The sequence below is a fragment of the Aethalodelphis obliquidens genome, unplaced genomic scaffold (genome assembly GCF_003676395.1).
Source record: "Aethalodelphis obliquidens isolate GAN/ISIS:26980383/991018 unplaced genomic scaffold, ASM367639v1 scaffold51, whole genome shotgun sequence".
NCBI lineage: Eukaryota > Metazoa > Chordata > Mammalia > Artiodactyla > Delphinidae > Aethalodelphis > Aethalodelphis obliquidens.
This window is the reverse complement of record NW_020837995.1, coordinates 14,300,162-14,324,804: the sequence shown is the minus strand read 5'-3', so window position 1 is coordinate 14,324,804 and position 24,643 is coordinate 14,300,162. Positions and strand designations below refer to the sequence as shown.

The 24,643-nt window shown below is 36.9% G+C and overlaps 1 pseudogene; it reads right to left on the bottom strand.

Moving 5' to 3' along the window:
- Positions 1-11,672: 11,672 nt before the first annotated feature.
- LOC113607906 (rRNA 2'-O-methyltransferase fibrillarin pseudogene) lies at positions 11,673-16,196 on the bottom strand (annotated as a pseudogene).
- Positions 16,197-24,643: the final 8,447 nt, after the last annotated feature.

The following is a 24,643-nucleotide window of genomic DNA, read 5'->3' as shown; positions in this document are numbered from 1 at the left end:
TGCTGACACACAAAAAATAATAATAAAGAACATTTTTGGAAATAAGACACAAAAATCTTTGGAGTGGCAAATTTCAATCAGTTAGCAACCACTAGAAAAGGCATGGGCTTTGGCACCAGATGGATCTGTTAATGAACTTTGATTCTGCCACTTGCACACTACTATATATAAAATAGATAACTAATAAAGACCTACTGTATAGCACAGGGAACTTTACTCAATACTCTGTAATGACCTATATGGGAAAAGAAGCTAAAAACCAGGGCATATATGTGTATGTATAGCAGATTCACTTTGCTGTACAACTGAAACTAACACATTGTAAATTAACTATACGCCAATAAAAATTTTTAAAAAAGGAAAAAAATGCTACATGGCCTTGTCCATGTTGCTTAACCTCTCTGAACCTATTTCCTGTTTTAGAGGATGGTAAGAGTAATAATTACAATAGACTCACTGGGCTATTGTGAAGATTAAATGAGATAACACAAATCAAACAACTGACACAGTGTCTGGCTCATAGCAAGTGCTCAATAAATCTACACTGCCAGTTCCCTATGTTGAATGCAAAGCATAATCTCCATAAACACTTTGCTTTGGCTCTCATAGTGTTTAAATTGAAAGAGCTTTATCAAAAGCTCAATCACATTCTTTGGAAGCAGTGAAAAGCATGACTGAGTTGTAGATAAAAAGCAAAATGGAGAAAGAATGCATCTTTGATGCTGTTAGTCACAGTCCAGGCACCCTCCAATTTTCAAAGGACTGTGTTCCAAAACTTAATTTGTGAGCCACTTCCTAGAAACAATTTTAGAGATGGTGGTTAGATTCTCAAGCCACCTCAGAAGAGTATATTTGGCCCATAAAATGGTTGACTAAAGTACTTTAACTCTGGTTCTCAGAGCAGAGCCACGTGTGGTAGAAGACAAGGATGTAGTGAAGAAGGGGAGAAGGGGCATTGTGAAGAAAAAAAAACCAAAAAAGCGTTGGATGAGTAAAAAATACTAATAGTTATGGTACGTCCTTTAGATTCCAGACATTGAACTATGCGCATAGTAGTTTTATTATTTAATGCTTATAGCATCTCTTTGATAAAGGCATTTCTCTCATACTACCTAGAATAAACAATAAAACAACCTAGACGTTCAGAAATATTAATTAATTTGTCCAAAGTCACATAACAAGAAAATAATGAAAGAAGGGAATTTTGAATGTGGTAAAGTCAGTGACCAATCAAGGAGTGACCAGAAAACATTTTCAGCTAATAGACTTCATTCAGGTTGTGCCACTTTTATAGGGGGAAGATCCTTTCAAGTTATTTGGTTAAATATTACTTTTCAAAAGTGTGTCTGTATGTGTATTCATATATATACATACATGTATACATATGCACATATAATGTATTTAAATAAATATTTGGCTGTAATTAAATTAAATCTAGGCAAATGATACGAAAATTTTCAAACAGCACAGGAAGGTATAAAATGAAAGCTAAACATCTCCCGCCACCTATAGTTTTTTATCTGTATTTTTCTAGTAAAATACATATAACTATTGCTTACACAAAGGAGAACGTGTAATGCATACCTTCTATATCACTTAATAATACATCTTAAAGCTTTTTCTACATCACCATCAATAGGTCTAACTTATTCTTTTCACCAACGCAGGGTATTCTGTTCAATACAATTAATTTATTGGCAATCCCCAGTTGAAGGGGAATATTGTTTTCCTGTATTTTGCTATTACAAGGTACATCCCATTCAGATATCTTAGTATTCTTTTGCAAGTGTATTACTAGGTTAAATCCTGAGCTGTGAAGTTGCTGGCTCAAAGGTCCTGTGAATTAGAATTCTTGACTGCGATGGTTGCTTTCCTCACGTCCTCACCAATGCTAAATATCATTGCATTTTTAAATTTTTGCTCAACTTACAAGATAAAAATTGCATCTTATATTAATTTTCATTTCTTTAATTATGTATGACATTTATCATTATTTATATGTGTCCTGGTCATTTGTATTTATTTTTCTTTAAATTTTTTTCACTTATTAGGTATTTATATTTTTGCCTGTTTTTTAAATTCACATTAGCTTTTTCTTAATTATTTGTACAAACTCTTTGAAAATTAAGGAACTGGCTCTTTGTTTTTCATGGGTCTTGCATATTTTTTTCTTAAGGAACACTTTTTAACCATCAGCCACTTCATCTTCTTTAGCAAATTTCTGATTATGATTTGACTTTCTCTTAAATTGGCTTTCAAGAGAATATGTCCTGGTTATGCTATTAAGAATATTCTGGGGCTTCCCTGGTGGCGCAGTGGTTGAGAGTCTGCCTGCCGATTCAGGGGACACAGGTTCGTGCCCCGGTCCGGGAAGATCCCACATGCCGCAGAGCGGCTGGGCCCGTGAGCCATGGCCGCTGAGCCTGCGCGTCCAGAGCCTGTGCTCCGCAACGGGAGAGGCCACAACAGTGAGAGGCCCGTGTACCGCAAAAAAAAAAAAAAAAAAAAAAGAATATTCTGGCATGTGTAAAAGTTATATTTTCTTTTATGAAGTAATAAATTGGCAATCTGGTTTTAAACATACTACTCAGGATTATGTGTCTTTGTGTATATATGTTTTTGAATTTTTGTTAATTTGAGTCCTCCTTGAGAGACAGATGCATTTTTGATGAGCTAAGAAATCATTTTCTGATCCTGCAAGACTAAGAGCAATACATGGGGTTATTGCTCATGCCCTGTTCATGCTACTTTGCAAAGTGGCTCAGTGCGTCCCATATGCCAGCCAGTCAGTCAGCTTCTTCTGGCAATTCCCCAACCTTGCCTTCACCCCCTTCATTTCCAACTTTCATGGAGCATTCAGGGCATCAAGAGGAGAAAAATGTGAAGGTAGGTGTTGGGTCTTTGTAAACCAGGAAGAATTCTGGGGAGATGAATTGTTAGGGAGCATGAGATAGCTTTTAATATTTAAGGAGAAGATTAGACGCTGCATAGGGAAGATTCAAGGGATTTGGAACACTGAACCTCTGAACTCTGTGCCCATTGTAGGATCTTCTTAAAGGCTCACATTTATTCATTTCAGTTCATGACTGTTAATGATTAACATTTGTTTACATATTTTGAAGCTTTAAAACCAGTCTGTCAAACAAATAATTAGTAAATAGTTACATAATTCAAAGGCCTTGAAGTCTTATTCAAGCTCATGCAAAACGTTGTATTTTTAAATAATTTTATGCTTATTTCACATTAAAATCTTCTCAAATAATAAGGAAGACCATCCTAGTACTATTTTTAAAAGATAAAAGTGACCATTCAACAGGATCAGTTACCTCTTCAATGTTTTAAATTAGATGTCAGGACTGATTTTAGACAGAGAATCATGCCATAAGAACTTCTTGTCATTTTATAAATTGTCTAATTACTTTTGGGGGAAATGCCAATTCTACAACTCTATAATAAAAAGTAACAGTAATAAGTGGATTGTATGTCTTTGCCCATAACTTTATAGTGACCCTTGAGCATTGATTCTCTACTCTGGTGTCATTGTGCTTTACATGCTTTTCTGGTGAAAAGCACGTTCTTCTGGCATTTAGCAACATTTGATATTATAATATTATAATATCTATAATATTATCATGTGGTCTGTAAGTGAATGAGAATTTACAAAAAAGCAAAATACCCAAAACCATGAGGAGCTGTAGCTAATTATTTCCAGTTTTGCAATTTTGAGATGCTGATTTATTATATATATACATGCATATCTGTATATATCCATCCAACAATCAATACTACCATTTATGAGTATGTGGTTCATATATATGAAGTATAGCTATAAACAAATTCATGTACGAATAGAATTAATATATCTATGGAGTGAAATGTACTTATAAACATATATGAACTAAATTCTTAAGACAGTATCTGAACAATATATGAATACCATAATGTGTGTTATATATTCAAAACACATATTATTTGAAAAATGCCAAATACTTTTAACATCCCTTTTGTAGCAAAATGTATTTGTGCATATTTGCACAACCCGCTTTAATACACTGTGGACAAAGGGAAGCATCCTTGATTCAAGGGCAACTACGGTCTGGTTCCAATAACGAGGGTTTAGAAAATGCTCTTTTTTTCCTTTAAACTCTTCAGAGAACAAAGATTCTCTAGCCACAGATCTTTAACAGCTTCTGTCTAGATTCAGGTAGATTGTACAATATAAAGTATAAACAGCAGATGTTAATTTGAATTTAAATGCAATTGAATTGTCCATCAAAAGGAATGTCGATCCAATTTATAATTAGCCTCCAAATAAATGAAAACCTATTCTTATCTAAAATGAAGCTTAGGTCTATTTATAGAACAGTCATCAGATCATGTGCTTCCACTGCTTACAGACAGAACAGCTCTTCCCTAATAGGCTTTTAAATCCATGTAACTGTCAGCAAAGAAAAAACAAACTAAATGGGCAGATGATACTACATTAGCCAAGCTTCCCTTTTCCTCCAGCAGTTAGAAGGTCTGATATGGTCCTTGTGCCCATCTGCCATTCTCTAGAATGAACTCAGACTCTATCCTGAGAAAACTGGGAAATATAAATCTTCTGATGCAGTTTACCCTAATAACAAGATGAATTAGAAGTGATTACAGTTTTCCTCAGGAGGAAACTTCTTGGTAGATGATCATTTATTTGTATCTGGGCTCACTAGATTACAGAAACCAATGAGAATTTCTAACATGTCATCTTTTCTATAACAATTTTGTTCTGCCCATAAGTAAATAAAGGAACTAGACAAGAACAGATGCCAAATTCCCTCATTATGTGTATTCTAAACACAAGTGTCTTCAGAGTCTACAAACAAAAACCTGAACACATTTCAGGGAACTCAGTTAAATAATCATTCTGCATGCTGTTAGCAATATTATATTGTTTTCTGACCTTCAGACATGTCTTCCTATGACCTTTTCCTTCTTTCACATTAAATGTTTAACCTCTCTTTGCTTGTGAAGCCTTCCAGACTCTGCGCTTTTCGACTTAGTCCTAATCCCCCCTAATACTTCTTCCACTGCATCACCTTTCCCTTTTCTCTGTTGACAGATGAATCCTTGACCCTATTTCATCTCAAAAAAACATTCATTTAAGACAGACTTTTTACAGTTAAAACAGTTTAATTATTAAATAGCTGTCATCTAATTTTTTTAAAACAAGATGCAGGCAGTGAGGGAGAAACGTTTGGTTCCCATGACCAAGCATCAGTATAATGTATTGCTTGACATCACAATGCTTATAATGTTTTCAACAGTTTTTGCCACAGTGACATGCATGGATAACATTCTGATCAATGACCCAATCTCATAAGTGAATCCAGGTATGGGAGCTACGACCAATGTGCCAGACATAACTCCACACGACACTTCTTTCCCATTCAAGAGAGCATGACAGGATGTAAATAAGTCAGACCAACATCATTATACCAGTGATCAAGACTACTTTAATTTCTTAAAATAAAAAGGGGAATAATTTGCAAATGTTGACACTTTATTAATAGCAACAAATTACTCACCACACACCTCAGAAGTGATCACAGCTCATCAGTGTGTTGTATCTCTGTAGTTAAGACCCCCTGCTACATACAGACTGTCATTTTCTCATATACTTTCTCTAAACCTTGTCATTCACCAAACAACGTTAGGTATACTACAAAAAGTCCTTTATTGATCTTGTAGCTAGATTAAAAATAAGTGAGCTCAGTAAAATCCAATGAGATATATAAAGGTTTTTGAATTAAAAAACTGGGGGCAGCTAAGCATGGAAGAACATCAGATGCGGGCAGAGTTAAGCCTAGTCAGACTAGAGAAGAGGAAACCAAAAACACATTACAAACACTTGGAGTTGATAGGTTAATCTACCCACTTCTCAGAATCTCTGGCATCAGATAAAATCTAAATATGCCTAAAATCTGCAAAGCTGTTGACTAGTGCTTGTGATACTATAGAACTGTGCTGTTCAATGTGGTAGCCAGTAGCCACCCGTGGCTATTTAAATTTAAATGAAAATGAATTAAAATGTATTAAAATGAAAAACTCAGTTCTGCAATCACACTAGTCACACTTAACAACCTATAGTTTGAAAGCAATGCTGTCCAATGGAACTTTAAGGAAAATGTTCTATATCTGTGCTGTCCAATATGTGTAGCCACTAGCATTGTGGCTACTGAGCATTTGAAATGCAGTTAGTGCAAATAAGGAACTGAAATTTTAATTTAATTTTAATTAAGTTAAATTTAAATTTAAATAGCTATATGTGGCTATTGGCTACCATATAGGACATTTCCACCATTGCAGAAAATTCTGTTAGACAGTGCTCCTCTAGAACCATAGGATCCCTCATGCTGGAATGCCAAAAGGAGGGAAGGGACGAATGTAAGAAGTAGGGTGGTGCTGGAGCAGAAAAATAATATTTTCTCTCCACCTACTATCTGTCAAGCACTTTGTTATAGGCTTTCCATATGTCATTTTACTTAATCTTCACAGCCCCCAAATTGCTATTGACCTAACAGTAGAGACTCAGATAAGATTTGAATCCACATCTACACGACATCTCATGCCATACTCTTTCACTACTCCTTCACATCAATACGATCATGAATGGTGTTCATAGAGTCAATATAGACTTATCAAAAAAATAAGAACAGATTAAAGAATGAGGTGTCATGTCATTAAGGCATGTAAAAACAAAAGAAATGCTACTGTATATATCGGGCAACAAACATATGAAATGTGTTACTTTGAGAGATGGTATAGACTTAAAAGGAAACAGAATTATAGAAAATGAATGACTGACAGTTTCATTATTAAGGGAAGCCAGAAATGAGTGAACTGCCAAAAGTAAAACTGTAGTAACAGTGATCATCATAACAATAGCTATCATGTATTGAATCCTTACTGGGCTCAATAATTCATGCTCATAATCACCCACCCTCTGAAGTACAGGTGAGAGTGTCACTGTCAGAGATAAAATTGCAGTCTGGAAAGCAGAAAGGTCTGACTGATTAACTTCTTTCTTATCTTCTTAATGTGAAATTTCCCAATGCCTTTTCACAGGTACACACAACAAAGTGATGAAAGGATAGATAATGCCCAATATCAGTCAGTGAAGAAATGCACTGCAATGATGCCATTATTGAAAGTCCTCGTTTAAATTTTAATTTGCCAGTTTCTTAATTACCCTTGCATATGTCCTAATTTTTTTCCTAAGTTTTATATCTGGTGATCATAATCATCTGCAAGGCTGACATTAAAATTTGCTAGGTTGGTAGGTTTGAAAGAATAACTTAATTTTCATGTACCTTTTACAGCCCTGTCAGGTTATTGTTGATATTAGAAAGAATCTCAGTCCATCTTGGCCTTCTTAATATTTTCTCCTTTCTAGTTTTTATCATCAGTCACAGAGGCAGAACTGTTATGGATGAGAGTACATTTAAGGAAATAATACAGACTCTTGACTGTCTGCACTATCCATCTCATAGTGGCTGGAAATAACTTCAGGAAAGCTAATTATTAAATAATTAATAACAATAATCCCTTAACTAAAAATAATGTGTTAACACCTAACCCAGTCCTTGGCACATAAAGCTCATGCAACAATTGTTTCCTTTTCTCCCTTTCCTACTCTTAACTCCTTGGTCTGTCAGATTATAATATAAATTGTGATCACAAGTAAATTTGGCTCAGTGTTTTTCTCTTTGATTCAAGATCGCCACAGAAAACAACATTTCTATTCCAGATCCTCTCTATATATGGCTTTAGGAGAATAACTGCCAATTCTGACTTTCAAACCTCCTATAGTTACTATTTATGCTAATGGATACTTAGGCTACATATATTTCAAAACATTATCAAATTAGGATCACATATCTAAAGAATATTTGTGTATCTTAATAAGAAAATATATTCTTGGAAATATACTACTTTAACTTATCAGTGGGCTAAAACAAGGTGAGGAAAATATATTCTTATTTTATGTGCAAGATAACTTTAGAAATTGTCCCCATTGATTGAATAATTTATGATAGATCTTGTGGGAGAGTATTATGTAGCCATTATAGAGAATGAAGTAAATCCATTATTATTAGAATGGAAAGAGTTCCAAGACATAAAGTTATGTGAAAACCACCAGATATACAAGTATGTGCATGATATGATTTTTTTTAAGCAACCTGAAAAGTTGAATGGTTTTCAAATTGATACATGAGACAGACAGTGATGGATGGACGCTGATATGTTATTGTTATTATTATCATTAGGCATCACACAAATGCAAAAATCAATAGTAGTTTTCTCTATGGAGGGTGGGGTTGTGAGACATTTATATTTTATCTTGTACTTACATACAATTTAAATTTTCTAATCACGTACACGTATTACGTTTAAAAAATATCATCAGAAATTATATGGGCATTAACAGTTTGATCCACTTCTGTTAGCCTACTTCTATTTAAAAAAAAAATAGTATGCTATTTTTAAACAATCTTTGGTATTATTGATAAGAGGCTTAACTTAGCCATCATTTTCTCTGTCAAATTCACATTGCCAAATGGCTGGATTTTTAAAGGACTGCCTTCTAAAATAACAGAGCAATCCTGGTTTGGTCACATAACTACTTGGCCAAAGAAATATCAACTGGTCATGAATGCCCATCCTGAAAAAAAAAATCAAGGCTTGCATCTTCAAAGAAAGAGAAGTCATATAATATCCTCTATTTACTTATGACTACCTTCAGTAACTCCACCTTCTTTTGTACGTTGCTGGATTCAAATCTGGCTTGGATGAATTATTATTTGAAACCTATTCAAGGCTCCACTAATGTCTGGATACAGTAAAAGCCAGTGAAATCTCCCATTATTTTGACAAAATACTATAGAATTTAAGAAGCTAACTACATTGAAACAAAGGGTAGGTCATGGGGGAATAGACCTAGCACCTTTCCAGAAACAGAACACCTATTACCAGTAAAGACTTGTGATCTAATGTTCTTTACTCCATTCCCCTTTTTTAAAGAAAGGGAATGTAGTAAGTTTTCTTTCATTCAGGAAAAACATCTAATATTCATACTGGAACAAGAACTGCCAGCCATTACACTTTAAGGGTTTGATGAGATCTTGGCAATTGCTCCTTTGGTCCAATGAATCAGGCATGAGTAACAATTTCAATCTTTTCTTTTTATACAAAAAGACCAAGTCAGGATTGACAGCCTTTTAGAAACTGGGTGGCAGGGAGTTAAGCCCTGTTTTTGTTTGGCACATGAGCACTGGTGAGGACCAGTACAACAGACTTAGCCAGGCAACAGGGACCAAGAAATGATTTGGGCTTCAGATTTCTTCCTCACATCCCACATTTGTATACATTCCTAAATAAAATATTCAGGAGTTACAGACGTAGAAAGCAATCTTATGGTTACCAGGGGGGGGAAAGGGAGGAGGGATAAATTGGGAGATTGGGATTGATGTATACACACTACTATATATAAAATATATAACTAGGAGGAAGGACAGCCACCCAAAAAAAAAAAAAAAAAAAGAACCATTGCTTCAGCGGAGCCGCCACGCTCAGGACAGACTCCCCTGGTTTTTGCTTTTCAAAGCAGTGTTTGGATGACTTTCTCATGGAAGCTGAGTGCCTTAACCCTGCCTTCAGTTTCCCGGAGCTGGGGCCTTCCATGTGCAGTCTGAGACACACCTGGTTTGTGGATCTCTGAGGGCTGGGACTCAAGGAGACCTTCTGAATAAGGATGTGGTTCAGAAATCTACAGAGACTTGAGCTGCGGGGAACACCAGCTCACTCTGCCTTCTGCTTGGGGCCCCCCCATAATTCTACCTCCTGAGCTCCTTTGCAACCTATCCCTGTGACCCCTAAACCGTTCCTTGTTTAATTTTTCTCTGTGGCATTTATGACTATTCCACGGGCCGCTAGTCTTACCCATTGTGTTTAGTGTCCATCTACCTCCATTAGCATGTAAGCTCTCTGATTATAAGCTTTTGTTTGTTTATTGGCTGTTTTGTTCTGTTTTGGTCTTCTTTGTCCACGCTGTATCCTTGGGCTTAGAACTGCTGGCTGGCACACCACAGGCCCTCAATAAATATTCATTGAATGAGAAAAAAAAAAAAAAATATATATATATATATAACTAATGAGGACCTACTGTGTAGCACAGGGAACTCTACTCAATATTCTGTAATGACCTATATGGGAAAAGAATCTAAAAAAGAGTGGATATATGTATAACTGATTCACTTTGCTGTACAGCAGAAAGGTAACACAACATTGGAAATCAACTATACTCCAATAAAAATTTTTAAAAATTAGAAAATAAATAAAATATTCAGAAATTTTACAGTGTTCTCAAGATCTTTGAATTGAAAAATAGAATGTGTTGTACTGTAGTGGTGGATAAATATACAAAGTTTTCAAAATTCCCATTTTGAATGATTGTGTCTTAGGGTAAGCTACTTTTTCTTATAGAACCTCTAATAGAAAACTTGCTTATTACATGGTTGACACTTGTTTAGAAACCAAAACTGGTAAATATTCTTCCAACATTTGCAAAAGTGTATTCCATGGAACACGGATCCCTTGGGATATTTCTTGAAGGTGAGGATTCCATGATCAAAATATTTTGGAAGCAATTTGTACTATATTCTCATATTGGTAATTCACAGTGTACATCTGCATAGTCCAGATTCTGAGTAGTCAAAAAAAAATAACCAGTTTAAATGTGTTTAACATCTTAATTCTGAATCTTTTTCTTTATCATGGAAATACTTTCCTGATGTATTTATTAATATTTTATTGAATTAATATTCTATATAGAGGATACTTTGGGAAACACAAGATAATTCTACCTGTCAGTAATAATAGAATGGTCATGGGCCAGGCTACCACAGAAGACAGTGAGTGTCTCAAAGAGAAAGCAGATGAAAAGAAGAGATCCACATGCTAGGTCTGTGGCCCAGTCAGCATCCTGAAATTAGAGTAATTAGACTCCTTACTGGTAAATATTCTTGCCTTATTGCCACTCAAATTTGGACCAGAAGCAGAGTGAAATAAACCACTAGAAGGGGATGCGCTTTAGTTATCCCTAGAGATCAACACAATCTCAATTATAAATGAAAATAGTAAGCCCAGAGATATTACATGACATGCCCAAGACCACTCTGGTGGTCAGAAGCAGGCCTGGATTGAGAACCCAGTATTCTGAATCTGATGCCATAGTACTTCTTAGCAGCCCACACCAACTTCTGCCCAGGGATGAGCAGGAAGCCTATTGATTGAACCAAATATAATTGAATATTAATATTACTTTTGGGTCCGTTACAGCCATGATGAGAAATGAACAATTAAAGACATTTAAAAATTGTTTAATGTTTCTTTTTTGCTTTATAATTTCTATTGTTCCTAATACGTTGAATGTATAAGTGGAGAACAATAGAATGTATAGCAGTATAGTGTAGTGGATAGTACAGTGGCTAGACATTACCCATCTACTAAGCACAGAAAACAACAGCCTACAAGCTTCTAAAGAATCACAAATTAAAAATCACCTAGTCTAACATCAGCAACAGTAGCATTAACAGTAGCAATGCAATCTATCCCAGTCCAGACGGTACTGGGCTTCAGAAGCTCATATTGGGGTGTGGCTTGTACACACCTATGACCACAGGGTGGTCTTTTTCATATTGCTCTAAAGTCAGCTGCTCCTGGGGCTTCATTGTCTCCTGTTGCATCTTTTCACTTCAGAGACAAATATGGCCTGGGGAGAGGCTGTGAAGTCAATGCAATTGTGCTTAATGGAAATCACAAAGTGTCCTCCATTACACAGGAAGGTGTGGGCATTCAGGGCTACAATCTGGGTCTGGTCTGGCTGGGCCATGTCGGCAAAGATCACATCCACCGTTGCAATGAGCTTGTGGTATTTGTGTGAGTGCTGAGCATCTTCAATGACAGGAATAATGTTGGTTCTCTTCTTGGACAAATTAATGAGGTCACAGCCGGGGCAGTGGGAAAACTCAACTGCACAGACCAGACCCTGTTGGCCTATGATGTCAGAGACATGGGAGAGCGTGGTACCCAAGGCAGCCCTGAGGTAGAGCGCCTTGGCCCCTGGCTTGATGCGGATCTGGTCCACAGAGCCCAAGACTGCTGCAGACAGCTTGGAATGGAAGGGGGTTTTGCTTTATTTAGTCTGGGGGGTTAAACAGAGGTGAACTCCTATCATCCCTCATCTGTATTCTTGTAAGACTCTAAGCATAAACTTCCTTATGATAATAATAATAATAGGAAGAAGAACAACAACTAGTAGTAGTAGTAGTAGAAGTAGTAGTAGCAGTGACACTTACTGTTTTCTTTAACTCTAATATGGTTCTAACGGCTTTAAATAGGTTAACTCATTTACTCCCTATAATAATTCCGAGGTAGGTAATACTACGTTTCTCACTTTACAAAATGTGGGAACTGTAGACCAGCTAGTTTTTAAAACTTGCCCCAAAATCTCACGGCTCTATGTGGCAGAGACAGAATTTAAACTCAAGCAGTCTGACACCACAGGGTATAGTCTTTAACCATTATGTATATTGCCTTGTAGGTGTCTACTGATGGTTATTTTCCTTATCCATTACTACACTCACTTCCTCTTGTCCATTATGGATTCATCCATTGTTGATTTCCAAACCTGATGAAGTATCAAAATCACCTACAGAGCATCGTTAAAACAGACACTGTAGTCCTCTCTCCAAGATACTCTGATCCATACTAGTCTAGGTAGTTTCAAAAAGCACAAGAGGGGGCTTCCCTGGTGGCGCAGTGGTTGAGAGTCCACCTGCCGATGCAGGGGACATGGGTTCATGCCCCGGTCCGGGAAGATCCCACGTGCCGCCGAGCGGCTAGGCCCGTGAGCCATGGCCGCTGAGCCTGCGAGTCCGGAGCCTGTGCTCCGCAACAGGAGAGGTCACGACAGTGAGAGGCCTGCGTACCGCAAAAAAAAAAAAAAAAAAAAGGAAAAAAAAAGCACAAGAGGTTCATCTGGAGGTTCAGATCCAAGGACCCATGTTTGGGAGCCATTGATTTAGAGCCTTTCTCTCTTGACTGGTTGCCTTATTCATCAAAGATACTGCCTAGGTTCACAGAAGCCATGAGAGGAGGGAGGACACAAAGGGTAGCTAGACCGGCTAAACCAGCACCTGTCCCAGGAAGTCTTCACATCCCCTTCTCACACTATGAAATCTTTGAGGACAAGGACAAAACATTAGTCAGATTTGGACCTTCCATGATGGTTAGACAAGAGCCTGATTCATAGTAGATGCTCAGTTAATACTTACTGTCTAGGTTTCTGGGTGAATATTATTGATAAAAGGCAATAAAATAATGGTTTTTCCAAAGAGACTAAGAAGGGTCTTCTAACTAATAATTGCCTATTGCTCTGATAATAAAACAGTCATATATTTCTCTACAACATAGTAAATAGGAGATATAGCAAGAGAGCTTAATCACCATATTAACACAAAGGAAGGAATGAGAAGGCCAAGAACAAATGGGTGCAAAGGAGGAAGTTGTGTTTAACTGATGTCTGGTTTGACAAACTACATATAAATTTAGAGATTAAATATAATCATCTAGGTTCATTTGACTACATTCATTAAACAAAACGGGTGTATTTTTTTTAAAATTCCTTCAAGGCTGGCTTCATAGGACCCTCAGATGAATTTACCCACTCATCCTCCCTTCCACTACTGCCTAATTGCTCTACCACAGGCTAATGGGCAAACCGTCCTCAGCAACCATTTATCTTTCTTGAAGTCTTCTCCTTAGAGCTCCCTTTAAGAATAGCAGTGGGTTTTCCCTTGAACTTATTTTCTCTCTTAGTTGTTTGTTTTCTTTCAAGCATGTTGTAGAGGCTTCTCTGCTGTGTGTTTCTGAAGCAAATCAGGGACACTAATTTGTTCTTTGTGGATTTTTGAAAGCTACCCCAGTGGGAGCCACTTGCTTTGACCAGGATTTCTGCCTGTGGATGATGGGGAGGGAGAACTCAGAAAGGCTATTAAGACAGATAGGAATGCTATAGCTAGGTGAACACATTAATGATGTAGAGCTGAGAATTAGAACTCCTGATTTTGAGGAGATGCAACCAATGAGCACATGGAGACAAGACTACCCAAGCGCCAGCATTTACCTCTGTGCAGGTGTGTACTAAGTAGCAATTTCTGGCTGAGATAGAAAATCCTGTTCTCTTCAGACATGGGGATGCAGCACAGATGTGACACTGCAGGTAGAGAAAAATCTTCATGGGCTCTGAAGCTAGAAGGAAGTTGACAGTTCATTTTAGGGTGATGGGAAAAGCATTCTGGCTGAGGGGTGGGTGGAAAAGTTCTCAACTCGCTCAAAACCTGTGCATTTTGACCCTGGCTCTGCCATTAATTGGCATTGTATCCCTGTCCAAATCACTTCATCTCCCTGCCTCCCAGGGTTCCCCCATCTGTAAAACCAACAGATCCAAACTGTTGGCCAAGTGCTCCTTTCCATTTTAATGTGCTGCCTTCAGATTAACAAAGATACACGCATATTTATATCTATAAGATAAAAGCCTTTGATTTTTTACCTTAAGTTGACTTTCAGGAAAAACAAACTATATAAGAAAATGAATGTATACTGGGAATTTATTTTTTAAAACAACCTTCAAAGTATATAGCCAGAGATCAATTTTATATACCTTTTACCCAGTCATCTACATATTCCTAAATTTCTGTATAGAGCAAATGATAATAAATCTCAAGCTCTATAAAGACACTGAATTATCAGAAGAAAAGGCCCTACAGTTTCTGTTTATGACAAAAGAAAATAAAATTTTTAGAAGTGTATTGAAAGATAATGTAAGATGAATAAATGTTTTGAAAATGCAAAACCAATTATCTTATTATCCTGACAGAACTACTAGTTTTATTTATGCATATTATCGATACACACATGCTGTATTTACATTGTTATAATAATGGTATACATGGAATTTCACATTCACTATTTTTACATATATTATCTCATAAACATACCTTATTTTGCTACGTAATTATTGTTTTAATGGCTTCATAGCATTAAACTGTGTTGATGTACCATAATCTATAAAATCATTATTTTGCTGGACTTTTAGTTTGTCTCCAACTTTTTTGCTACTAATATTGATTGCAATAAAATTTTTTTATGGTCAGCTTTTGTTTCTGTTCAAATGTTTCCATAAGAGAAGAATTTTGAAGCCAATGGATATGAGTAAATTTGTGGCTTTTGTTGCAAATGGTCATGTAACTTTCTAAAGGGATTATCAATTAATAATGTCACCAGCAAGGAATGTACACATCATTTTTACCAAAATTTCACCATCTTTAACGGCGATCATTTCTGTGATGTAATATTTCATGCATTTCAGAACTGGCAGAGTGACAATGATGTGTATGACAAAGGGTCCTCAATAAGTATGTTTCGACCCTCCTCATTAAAACTCTGGACTTAAAAAAAATAAAACTCTGGACTTAACTTGGAGATTCATTTATTCATTCATTCACTCTAATGCACTTGTTCATTAATTCATGCATTCAAAAACCTTTCATTGGGCACAATTATGTAATCAAAATATGTTAGGCCCCGGCTATACAAAGTTATACTTTCCCTTAATGGCTCACTTTCTCAAAGAGAGAAATCTATGTGAGCACATATATGGTCCCTGCCTTCATTCCAGTGTGTTTCAGGATGCATAAGGACTCAGGGGAGAAGACCAAAAAAAGCTCATTATTTTTCCTTCATAGCATACTTTCAACAAAACATACTAGGTATCTCCAATTATCAGAACTAGTTTCTTAATCCATGCCATGAATGAGCAAACTACTTCTAAAGGTGTGACACAGCTTATTTTCAGAGGCACAAAGTTTTGCAAAGAAATTGGTAAGAACTGTAATCAGCTAAATACTTATTCTGAAGTTCTCCTACTTCCTCTTATATTGGCTTTCTCTTCTTATGTGTGCCCACTATGGTGTTCAAAACATATTAGGTACCTAATAAATTGTGATGTTTATGACTCTTTCTCCTTCATCTCTAAGCCTGTATACAATCTCCTTTAGATTCAAATCCCTTTACCTGAAAAATTCCGCCAGACCCATACTGCAACATATTTAACTGTTCTCGACGTTAATCCTCCCTCGAAACAACAAGCATCAAGTGCTTAAAATATGCCATTCACTGCAGTATATTATTTTTTGTAATTCTTATGAAATCTGCTTTATACACTATTTATTAGAGAAATTATATAATTGGCCAAGGTCACAAAGCTGATAGGTGAGAGAGTTGGGATTTCCATTACGATTATCTCTAAATTCCTTTTTTTTTCCTTCTGGCCATGCCAAGCAGCTTGCGCGATCCCAGTTCCCCGACCAGGGACTGAACCCGTGCCCTCGGCAGTGAAAGCACAGAACCTTAATCACTAGACCATCAGGAAATACTCTCTAAACTCTTCTTTGATTCTATCTTGTATTATTATAGTGTTCCAACTCTGGAGAAAGGCTTAGTACGTATGCCCAGTCTCCCTACAGTATTACCTATCGACTGGATGGTATTCAGGGGAACCAAAATGGGGGAAAAAACATGCAAATGTGCTAGGCAGATTTTTCTATGATAAAATAAGTGGTCAAATCTATCAATTCTATCCACACCTTAAAGACTAGATGACTTAGAAAGGTCATTATTAAATAGTCACCATTTCCACAGTGATTAACTCAATTGGATATTATTGTTAAGATACGACCTCGATTTTTATTGTAAACAATCTCTGGCCCCATGTTTTACTGTGGCTCATTAATGATCCTGGACACATACAAAATGGGCCCTCACACATATGAATTGTATTCTGAAAGAGAGTATACTTCTACATCTCACATGGAGAAGTTTCAAGTCACTATTGATACTGTATTTGGAAGCCATAGTGCCACCGTGGGTTAAATTTTGCTCTGAATTAGGTTTTATTGCTCATGAATATCTTAAGATGATCATGTCTGAACCATAGCCAAAATTAAACAGTGCTAACAACTGAAGTAGAGTCCCTCACAAATCACCTTTAAATGCCACCTATAAGGATAAAAGCTGAATTTTTATTACCATTTGACATTTCCTTAGCTAAGGTCTCATCAGGTTCCAATGGTCCAGAGTGCCGTGCCACTCTCTTCTCTAACAAAAGAGGTTTGCTACTAATGCCTAAGGTTACTGAGGATTCTGTACTACCAAATTCTTTTGTATTATCTACTCCATAATTTTTTTCTTTCTACAATAATTACATTCTGTGCAAAAATACTGATACAAATAAGACACTAACTTATTATACAATGTTTGCAGTCTCTGACATTAAATAAACAAATAGGAAAATGTGGATTCTCATAGTATGCACAAAACAATGAGATTCATTCAATAACTCTTAAAACATACATGGTGTTTCACTTTTAGTAGTGAAAGGGGTCATCAATGGAGTCTGTTCAAATAAACAGACCCAGAACATGATGTTGAAGATACAAGCGTACACACTTTTTGAAAATGACATTTTAAAAAAATACTTAGGTAGTCTAATTACATAAGCCTTTCTCATTCTTTGTTTTTACTGAAATGAGATGCTCAATCTCATTGGGGGAAATGTCTCTGAGATGTGTTTTATATACCATGGTAGACTCTACCTCTTAGAAATGCTTTGATTACAGAATTTGCTACAGTTTGGTCAAATTTCCCTTTCTTACAAATGCCATGATATTAGTAGTTCATCCTCCAAACTACCTACTCCAGGAATTGATACTGCCAACCTTCTGTTGAGCCCAAATAATTTCTAGATAATTAAACAAATCCTTCTGATATGACTCAATAAACAATCCAAAAGAAAAGATCAAAATCAGGCTCACAGAAAAGATTATTAATGTGTCTTTTATATTTACTATGTTTTTATTTTTTTTCTTTGGCTTGAAAGCTTTATCATTCTATTTCTTAGATAAATTAGTGCCTATGAATTTTGTAAATAAGCTTGATACAAAGACCCATTCAGACATATGGCAGAGATTTCTGTAATGCACGCCATTTATCCTTAATGGTTTTTATTTTGAAATTCTCTTTGGAGAGTGCCATGTTCATTTTACTTCATGAAACACTTGTGTAAGTATTTTTCTCTACAAACAAAGCAGCATAATGTAGAAACAAATTATTTAGAAGTAAATTAAAAGGACTGAACATTCTAAAATGCAAATTGCACAAGCCTTCTGCTAAACAGATAAATGAAACAAGGCAAAAGATGGTTTATCTCCGGTCTATAAAGACGGAGACTACCTTGACTACAGCTTCCATATTGACTCCTCATATCCTCCCTCCCTTCTCTCTCTCCCTTTCAGCCCACTCAAAGAAACCATGCAGCTCTGGTGGAAGAAAAGAATCATTGCCATCATATTGTTCTGATAATTTTTTTTCAAAATAATCAGCAATTATTTTGTGGAGCAAAGAAACCAGGAAACTTGGGGGCAGCATTCTAAGTTAACTTTGGGAAATATCTTTTTATACTTATAAATGCATAAAATGTGTTTACATGATATTTATCAGGCAGTTTGGAAAAAAAAAAACTGCCATGCATTTTTACCTCAGCCTCAAAATGTCAGCTGGTGAAATTAAATGTGCAATTTTATTCTAAATCCAGGCTGAAACTTTTAATGGCTTTATTCCAGAGATTTTGAGCTTGTTGGAATAGTATATAATTAATTTTTCTGTATTTCAGCCACTCACTAGAATAAAAGTTAAAAATATTTAACAATGACTGAGATGCTAAGAATTATAAATTAAAAGTAGTACTTTGAATTTACTCCAGGCATATTTTATGATTTTGAGTAAACCTTTTATTTCCAATAGATATCTGAATTTTATAAAATATAATATCAGACAGAAAAGGACCGCCAAGTTCCCCCCAACAAGTACCATTTAAATTTGCTTGTTTAGTTGGTTGTGCTTTGTATCCTGGCACTTCATAGTCTTAAAACACCTTTCACAAATGTATTTGTCTTCCCAACAACCCAACAAAGTAAGTACAACAGATATTCACATACCTCTGATTCACTCCATTGTCATTTCCCTTATCCCATGGCAACTTAAGTACATAGATAATCTTCTCTGTGCTCCTTCCTTGAGAAAACTTGCTTTCAGGTTTACCAAACACTTTGTTTTACTGCAGGAAGCAGCAGAAAATGATGATGAAGAGTGTGGTCTCTGAGGTTGGCCTTAATTCCACCCCCAACCACCTAAAGGTTGGACATGCTACTTGACCTTTCAAAGGCTCAGTTTTATCTTCTGCAAACAGTGTTAACAATATGAACTTTCATAATCAGGACTAAACGAAATAAGGCATGCAACTAGCTAACCTAGCAGAGTGCAAGGTACATGATATGAATTCCATAAATTCAACTAGTTTTATTATTGGGCATCTCAGCTCACATCCACACAAAAGCACTCTAGAATAAACCTTACACTTTGTTTCTGAGAAGACGTGAAAGAAGAGGGATCTACTAGTAAGTTTTCATGGAAAATAAATATGTGAGTAGTGGTTACCAGGGTGAAGGTGATCATGGGTCAGGATGGGGAAAATACATTTTTAGCTCTTTCACGGTTAGGTGTTCACACTAGGACTACATAATTTTCTTGAAAGAACTGCTAAAATATCACACACATAGAGACACTTGAACATACCCACCTCGATATTTACATGTTCATTCTAAAACATATTGCAAGTAAAACAAGAATGCTGGAATTCTCTGCCATTTGGGGTGAGGCACATGTACATGCACTCTTCCTCATGTGTACAGAGTTGTGAGTTGTGTTAAGCTTTGCCTTGTATACCACAAAACCTCCTTTCCCCACCAATGTTGCTCAGCAAACACCTTGCTGAAAAGGTATTATTAATTCACAGGAATAGTAGAGTTCTCCAGGTGGTGTGATTCATGGTCAGTAGTGAAAGCAGCTGAAACAATCCTTTCATAAATTTCTTTCCCAACTTAGTACAAACCTCTTTATTAGTCAATAGGCCTAATTAATTATCCTAATAGATTTGCTACCTCAAATATTTTTATGGAAAGGTTAGAAGAGACAGAAACAAACAAGTGGACTTGTAGCTGTAAACTTTCAATGGCCTTAGGGGTTAATTATTTACTGCAGACAAATGCAATAAGAGAAAGATGTATAAGGGGATAACATTCTTCTCTTCCACATCTCCCTTTTTCTTGTTTCAAGTCCTCAGAGCGAAGCTTCTACAGAAAGTTCCTTCCCAACAAGGAACTCCACACTGTACCCAATGAAATTTCATCACTTAGGGGTTTCAGAGAAGTACAGAAACATACTGACATGTAACTGCTCTTTCTCCTGACCATATATTTTTGTTATTATTTGTTACCAACAGTTTATAAAAATATTGGTGCCAATCAAGTGGAATTACAATTGAGGAGTCTGGATTAAGAAAGAATCTAAATTTGAATACTGGCTCTTTTGCTTAATAATTTATTAACTATTCTCACCCTTCCCCAGACAAAAGGGAAAAAAAAAAACTCATCAAATTGTGAGTGAGAAATCCAGGTCCTTGTTTTGTATACCCATAGTGTTAAAGGTTCACCTTGGAGTTATACAATGCAGTAGCCTTTCTAAGCAGAGGGAGTTTCAAAGATGAAAAACATAGGATCCAAGGTGTTGTTATTCCCACTTATTTCACTATCTCAGATCACTATCTTTAGGGAACAATATGATCTTAGCCACAATGGGAACCACATTCTTTAAAGGGAGAAGAATATCATAAAGGTTCAGAGACAAATCCAAAGAAATGGGTTAATTACTAGGTTTGAAGTGGATCCACTCAGCTTGATGTAAGAAAGGGGCTGATGGCCCTAACTCTGGATTAGATCTGGGAATATCGGGTGTAAGTAAGACACCTAAAGGACACTAACTGGACAGTGTATGAATTCCTGTACATTTATGTACATGTGAGAAGCAAGAGGTACAAACAGAAGGTATCAGAAGTCAGCTTGGGCCACAGATCCAAAGCAACTGTTACTGTACAGGACTCAGCAAGAATGTATAGGAGGTGGGTGGAAATTTACCATCCTATTCTGAGATGTGAAAAGAACATATAGTTCCTTTATTTCTCTCATATAATTCTTCTTTAAGTTGTCCTACTCCACATACACTTACTAATTCACAATATTTTAATTATTTTCAAGTTTAAGCAGTCTCCTTAAATTTAAATATTGGGTCTATTCAAAATTAACTCCTGGGCTTCCCTGGTGGCGCAGTGATTGGGAGTCCGCCTGCCGATGCAGGGGATGCCGGTTCGTGCCCCGGTCCGGGAGGATCCCGCATGCCGCGGAGCGGCTGGGCCCGTGAGCCATGGCCGCTGGGCCTGCGTGTCCGGAGCCTGTGCTCCGCAATGGGAGAGGCCACGGCACTGAGAGGCCTGCATACCACAAAAAAAAAAAAAAAAAATTAACTCCTTAGTAGGGCTGTTTATATAGTCATTTTCTGGAGGACATAGTCTTTTTTAAAATTGTTTCATTTTAATTGGAGTATAGTTGCTTTACAATGTTGTGTTAGTTTCTGCTGTACAGCAAAGTGAATCAGTTATATGTATACATATATCTCCTGTTTTTTAGATTTCCTTCCCATTTAGGTCACCACAGAGCGCTGAGTAGAGTTCCCTGTGCTATACAGTACATTCTCATTAGTTATCTATTTTATATATCATAGTGCATATATGTCAATCCCAATCTCCCAGTTCATCCCACCCCCCCACCACCTTTCTCCCCTTGGTGTCCATACATTTGTTCTCTACATCTGTGTCTCTATTTCTGTTTTGCAAATAAGTTCATCTGTACCATTTTTCTAGATTCCACATATAAGTGATATTATATGATATTTGTTTTTCTCTTTCTGACTTACTTCACTTTGTATGACAGTCTCTAGGTCTATCCCCATCTTTGCAAATGGCTCTATTTCGTTCCTTTTTTATGGCTGTATATTGTATATATGTACCACAACTTCTTTCTCCATTCCTCTGCTGATGGACGTTTAGGTTGCTTCCATGTCTTGTCTATTGTAAATAGTGCTGCAATGAACATTGGGGTGCATGTATCTTTTTGAATTATGGTTTTCTCTGGGTATATGCCCAGGAGTGAGATTGCTGGGTCATATGGTAGTACTATCTTTAGTTTTTGAGGAAGCTCCATACTGTTCTCCATAGTGGCTGTATCAATTTACATTCCCACCAACAGTGCAAGAGGGTTCCCTTTTCTCCACACCCTCTCCAGCATTTACTGTTTGTAGATTTTTTAATGATGGCCACTCTGACAGATGTGAGGTGATACCTCATTGCAGTTTTGATTTGCATTTCTCTTCTTCCTTTATTCTCTAAGGTAATTCCTAGATTGACCATGGGTTTATGACAGTGAATGGAAGGGGGCCCCAATCCACACCAGAATTTCAGATGCTCTCATATAGATATATGATATAGAGTGGTAAGACCAGTTTACTCCCTATGTGGATAACCTGGAGTAAATTCAAAATATTTAACAATGGGTACAGCATGGCACTAACCAATCAAAATGAATGCCAGTCCAATAAAAACTATCATTATAGACACTGACTGTAAACAAGTGATGTAAGCATGTCATTGTGGACCTGCTAAATACAAGCCCTGTGGGTAACTACTGAAATTTGATTGTCCCATCTAGTCTTTTGGAAGAACCTGCTGGTGCCCCTTGTTGGTGTCCATAGGTACAAGCCATTTCTCCTAATCTTTAAGATTCCACCCATGGCAGGCACCTTCTTCCTTCAAACCTCAGATCGCCACTAATCTGCTCGCTTCCCTATGCACTCACTGGGACATGGCTTCTAGATCCCTTTTTGGAGGTTCATGAACCAAGCCAACTGTCACCACCACTGCTCTACTGTTGCCCAGGTCATACTGGGGCTCCTCCTAAAACCTTGCTGTTTCCTCCTAAAACCTAATACCTGGGAAGCACACCACTGGCATTCCTTCCTAATCCTGCTCTTTTTCTGATCTCAAAGTCAAAGAAGGAAGGTCAGCATCTTAAATAACCCATCCTGGTTCCCCAATTCCATAATTTTCCCCTGCCACAATTCCTTAGGGCCCAAAGAGTGGGCTTTCCATTTCTTCTGTCTCATCTTGAGTTTGCCCTATTTCCTGGAATGCACTAAAACTCTGATCTATTCTACCAGTCTTGGTTCTTGATTTGCTGAAAGCTAAAGGATTTAGAAAATCCTTTTTCCTCAACAATACCTGATTTTCAAGAACATTATTGTGCTACAGTAAAGAAGTCAAGAAGTTAAGCTTTGAAATGCAAAGTTGATCAGTGGACACTCTATTTAAGAAAGTACCAACTGTGTCCTTTCCTAAAGCAATAAGTCTCCTAACTCCGCAAGGAAATGACTTCAATATATTCAAAAATTGTTCCTTTACAAATATGAATTCGATATTGATAACAAAATAGTTATAATTTGTTTAGAAATATTAGAAAAAATATACATAATAATACTTAGAGCAAGACATCGGCAGGCGGACTCCCAACCACTGTGCCACCAGGGAAGCCCCCAAAGATAATATTTACATATTCAGCAGTATATTAATTAAAGGCAGCATGGAAATGGAGATCTTTATATCAAGAGATAAAATCAAGAAATTTTTTTTTTTTTTTTTTTTTTTTTTTTTTTTTGTGGTACGTGGGCCTCTCACTGTTGTGGCCACCAGGAAGAAATTTTTGATAAGTTGCCCAAAGCAGCCAAAGAAATAGAGACTAGTAGGCTGGGAAAAGCCCTTCGACGAGTCGTGGATCATCAAGCAGGATTTTAGGGTATGCTGGGATTTTTTTCCTTACTTATTTTGTTGTTAAAGTTGGAGTTAAATCAGAGGCTGTGAATAAACTGTTGTGGACCTATCTCAATTAATTCTCCATCCCCACCCCTCACTTTTAATCCCTAGCCTAGGTTTTCATCACAAAAAGACACTATTGTAAGTTCAACCCTTGAGATAAATCTAACAAAGCAAAGGCACACAGAATAGCAGTCCGTACAACACCTGCAATCTAATCTAAAAACAGACTTTGAGGGGCCATTCTAATCATCCTTCTGATTTTCTTCTCTATTCCAAGAAATTAAAGAGACCAAATTTATTGCCTACTAAAGCGTGAAAGTGTCAGTACATGGAGAACCAGCTAAGTTTGGCTCTCTAAACATCTGTAAGGTAACCTCCCATACAGACCACAGCTTTAAATCGTCATGGTCTACCATGAAAGAACCTTCTGTGATGGAAAGTAAAATCTCACAGATTTGAGGGAAGAACAACTGTTCTCAAAATTACCAAAGTGATATACATATATATATTTTTTGCGGTACGTGGGGCCTCTCACTGTGGTGGCCTCTCCCCTTGCGGAGCACAGGCTCCGGACACGCAGGCTCAGCGGCCATGGCTCACGGGCCCAGCCGCTCCGCGGCATGCGGGATCCTCCCGGACCGGGGCACGAACCCGTGTCCCCTGCATCGG